At 38.3% G+C, this 5,087-nt stretch overlaps 1 pseudogene across 1 annotated transcript; it reads right to left on the bottom strand.

Moving 5' to 3' along the window:
• Window positions 1–458: 458 nt before the first annotated feature.
• Window positions 459–831, bottom strand: LOC309859306 (fatty acid-binding protein 5 pseudogene; annotated as a pseudogene). The gene has a single exon. The product of its transcript is annotated as a fatty acid-binding protein 5 pseudogene (transcript).
• Between the last annotated feature and the right edge of the window lie 4,256 nt (window positions 832–5,087).

Below are 5,087 nucleotides of genomic sequence, written 5' to 3'. Positions count from 1 at the left end.
ACACACACACACACACCCCTCAACACATGGCCAAAGTTGAACTAAGTAGTCACTTCAATTGAGGAAGCCATTAATGCTCTGAGTCTGGAGACTGAGACAAACCCAATCTGGGACAAACTCCTTGATACAAACCTTAGTATCAAGGTTACGTGAACTGCTTTTAACTGCACTAATGAATGGACTGGACCTTGAAGGATGATAAGACTTCAAGAGGCTTTTTTTTTTTCTTTTTTCTTTTCTTTTTTAGCACAAACACATTTATTTCCTAACCAAAGGGAAGATCCTAATTAAATTAACACTTCAAAATAGTTGCATGTAAAATCTTTGTTATAAACATAATTGGACATAGTAAAGGGGAAAAAGCAGTATAGAGTATATTTGCTCACTGAACTGAGCTCATTCATCCTCACAACTAATTCCTGTCCAAAAGGATGATGGAATTTTCACTCTGCTTGTTCTTAGATCTGAGTATAGGTGACATTGTTCATGACACATTCCACTTCTAATTTCCCATTTTCTAATTTTCATATTATTGTGCTTTCCTTCCCATTACATTCCTGATATTGAACCAATGCACCATTTGTCAAGTTGCAGACAGTCTGAGTTTTTCTGCCATCAGCTGTAGTTTCTTCAAATTTCCCTTCCAGATTACACGATGCCATTTTAAAAGTGCTCTAGTGTTTATGGTGAGTTGTTTGACATCAAGAGATGACACAATCTAGTTTGACCATGGCACCCAGTTTTTGCAGAGCCATTCCCACTCCTACTTCCTTCAAAGCCTTTGCTCTCCACTAAGCACCATCTTCTTACCAACTGCTGAATGGTGGCCATTTTGGACTTGGACAGGAGTGCATTTGGAGCCAGCAGAGCAGAATGGGGCATAGGAAGCGTAGCTTATTGCCCTTTTTTTTTTTTAAATGGAGGATCAATCTTATCTCAGAATAGCCTCTTGCTTTGAAATCAGAGTTGCCAGTTGTTGAGCCTCGTGCCCGTGAAAAATGGAAGATGGAAGGCAGGCTCTAGGAACTGCATGTTTGTTCTGGTATATCAAGTGCCCACAAAAGCAGTGTAACTAACTCCAACATTGAATTTCAGATGTATCTGGTCTACAGAAATCACAGGTTCATACAGAAATGAGGTTTGCAACCAGAAACATAAAATGTGTAGTAGGAAAAGTGAGTTTTGACAAGGAAGTGTTACATTTTCTCTTTAGAGTTATTGGAAATAAATTGCTTCCCATCTACTATAGCATTTTCTTCACCATTACAGAATGCCTCCAATTACTCTTTTGTGCTAATGCTGTTGACATGCTTATATTTTCATTGATGTGTAGTTGACAATAATATATTAGTTTCAGGAGTATAACATAGTAATTCAATTTTTATATACACTATGAAGTATAAATGATAAATCTAGCTGCCATCATGACATGCTAATTTTCATATCTTGTACAATCTTGAAAATGAGAACATAATATTTACCATCCCCCAAATTTTCTTATTTCCTCAGCCCTATATACAGAGAGCTAAAGAAATAAAATAATTATAAGTTGTTACTTATCCTCAACTCTACTGTTCCTAATTTGTACACCACTTTGAGAATGACTTGTCTAAACTCTTGGATGGGATTAATGAGCCACTAATGGCCAACCAAAGACTTCCAGTAGTCTTTGTCTTCATTTGCCCTCATTGTCTTCTGTCACCTTGTGTACCAGAAATTGAGGATTTTCTTCCAGAGCTGCAGTATTTTTCCAATTGTGCAATGCCAATGGAGCTTCCATCCCTGGAATCTTGCTTGACCAAGAGGATTTCACCAGTTTCCAGACTTTCAAAGTCTAGCTTTCCCTCTCTCTCCCAGATCAAAAAATGTGGGCAATTAAGAATAAATAATAAACAGAAAATCCAGAAATGCTAAAGAAGAGGGGAAAAAAACTGTTTAAAAAATTAACTCTAAATATATGAGAACAGAGATTGCCAAAACTCTTCCACCTTCCACAGATTGTGTGGGTTTTACAGATAACCACGCATGGGATTTTCACTGGAAAGCCAAGGAGACACTTACAGATCATAGCCCACATTTCCATCTCTCCCACCATGACAGAAAGTAAATATTGCACAGCAGGCAGCAGAAGGAAGCACTAAAATCTCCAGAAAATGGTGAGTAATCTCTGCCTGAGAGGCTGACAGCAACTGCTTTAAAAGGCTAATCTAAATTTATGAGCCTTCACCCTTTGCCTAGTCTCTGAACAATGATTCCAAGAGATGTGCCCCAGAGAAGATGTGTAGTTTTTGAGCCTCCTAGATGGGTGTGGAAAGGTTAAAGTACTTATGGCAGGAAAAATGTTCTTGGGATAAAGCCAACTTAGAAATTACATGTTGGCATTCTTTCCGTTTAGCCAGATAAAAACTTCTAGAATTTGGAAAGAGATGTAGTTCCACCTGGTTTCTTTATCTAAGCCCCAGTTAATACTTGTAGCCTAAAAAAGGTCATTGGGAGTTATGGAATGTATCAAGCAATTTCCCCTACTAAGTGAATGGGGAGATCATTCTGGAAGAACTACAGAAGGGAGTTTGCAAAAATTTCAAGGAGGTTTAGGGGATAAAGTACTAAAAAACAGACCTGATAATTTTCTAATCATTTATAGGAGACAAGAACCTATAGGTAGCTACTGATTATGCAACTTCCCAGGTGAGAAATTGGTGTGTCTGTCTTCCTGCACTTACATAAACCAAGTTGACACACAGTCCTCTCATGTGTAAAAAGGACATGAACTAGTCATCCCTCCCACTATATTTTCCATCTCACTAACTTAATTCTCCCTGCAGGTTTTAAGATGAAAAACTTGCCCAGAGTCACCAAGTTAATTTCATTTTCTTTTTTTTTCTTTATTTTTTTGTTTCTTAATTTTTTTAAATTTATTTTCAGCATAACAGTATTCATTGTTTTTGCACCACACCCAGTGCTCCATGCAATCTGTGCCCTCTCCAATACCCACCACCTGGTTCCCCCAACCTTCCACCCCCTGCCCCCTCAAAACCCTCAGATTGTTTTTCAAAGTCCATAGTCTCTCATGGTTCAATTCCCCTTCCAATTTCCCTCAACTTCCTTCTCCTCTCTAACTCCCCTTGTCCTCCATGCTATTTGTTATGCTCCACAAATAAGTGAAACCATATGATAATTGGCTCTCTGCTTGACTTATTTCACTCAGCATAATCTCTTCTAATCCCATCCATGTTGCTACAAAAGTTGGGTATTCAACATTTCTGATGGAGGCATAATACTCCATAGTGTATATGGACCACATCTTCCTTATCCATTCGTCCGTTGAAGGGCATCTTGGTTCTTTCCACAGTTTGGCGACCGTGGCCATTGCTGCTATAAACATTGGGGTACAGATGGCCCTTCTTTTCACTACATTTTTAATTTCTTGAGGAATCTCCACACTGTTCTCCAAAGAGGCTGCACCAACTTGCATTCCCACCAACAGTGGAAGAGGGTTCCCCTTTCTCCACATCCCCTCCAGCACAGGTTGTTTCCTGTCTTGCTAATTTTGGCCATTCTATCTGTAAGACGGAATCTCAATGTGTTGGGTTTTTTCATTAAATTTATTTATTTTCAGCACAACAGTATTCATTATCTTTTCACCACACCCAGTGCTCCATGCAATCGTGCCTTCTATAATACCCATCACCTGGTACCCCAACCTCCCACCCCCCACCACTTCAAACCACTCAGATTGTTTTTCAGAGTCCATAGTCTCTCATGATTCAACTCCCCCTCCAATTTCCCGCAACTGTTTTCTCCTCTCTAACTCCCCATGTCCTCCATGCTATTTGTTATTTGAATCTCCCTGATGGCTAGTGATGATGAAAATTTTTTCATGTGTCTGATAGCCATTTGTATGTCTTCATTAGAGAACTGTCTGTTCATGTCTTCTCATACAACAATTCAGCAACGTGGCAGGATACAAAGTCAATGTACAGAAATCAGTGACTTTCTTATACACTAACAATGAAAATACAGAAAGGGAAATTAGAGAATTGATTCCATTTACTATAGCACCAAGAACCATAATATACCTGGGATAAACCGAACCAAAGAGGTAAAGGATCTGTACTTGAACTACAGAACACTCATGAAAGAAACTGAAGAAGACACAAAAAGATGGAAGACCATTCTATGCTCTTGGATCAGAAGAATAAACATTGTGAAAATGTCTCTACTGCCTAGAGCAATCTATACTTTTAATGCCATTCCGATCAAAATTCCACCAGTATTTTTCAAAGAGCTGGAGCAAATAATCCTAAGATTTATATGGAATCAGAAGAGACCCCAAATCACTAAGGAAATGTTGAAAAACAAAAATAAAATGGGGGGCATCACGTTACCTGATTTCAAGCTTTACTACAAAGCTGTGATCACCAACACAGCATGGTACTGGCATAAAAACAGACACACAGACCAGTGGAAGAGTAGAAAGCCCAGATATGGACCCTCAACTCTATGGTCAATTAATCTTCGACAAAACAGGAAAAAATATATAGTGGGAAAAAGTCTCTTCAATAAATGGTGCTAGGAAAACTGGACAGCTATATGTAGAAGAATGAAACTCGACCATTCTCTTACACCGTACACAAAGATAAACTCAAAATGGATAAAAGACCTCAATGTGAGACAGAAATCCATCAGAATCCTAGAGGAGAACATAGGCAGTAATCTCTTTGATATCAGCGGCAGCAACTTCTTTCAAGATATGTCTCCAAAGGCAAAGGAAACTAAAGTGAAAATGAACTTTTGGGACTGCATCAAAATCAAAAGCTTCTGCACAGCAAAGGAAACAGTCAAGAAAACAAAGAGGCAACCCACGGAATGGGAGAAGATATTTTCAAATGACAGTACAGACAAAAGGTTGATATCCAGGATCTATAGAGAACTCCTCAAACTCAACACACACAAAATAGACAATCATATAATTTCATTTTCTTAATTTCATTTCATAAATCCCAAAACCCCAAATAATTTTTTAAATTTCTGATGAGAAATATATAATTAGGAATCATCACTGTGATTGTTTTAAGACTATCTGA

The sequence above is a fragment of the Mustela nivalis genome (assembly GCF_964662115.1).
Source record: "Mustela nivalis genome assembly, chromosome: 2".
Lineage (NCBI taxonomy): Eukaryota > Metazoa > Chordata > Mammalia > Carnivora > Mustelidae > Mustela > Mustela nivalis.
This window is presented reverse-complemented; position numbering and strand designations above follow the sequence as displayed.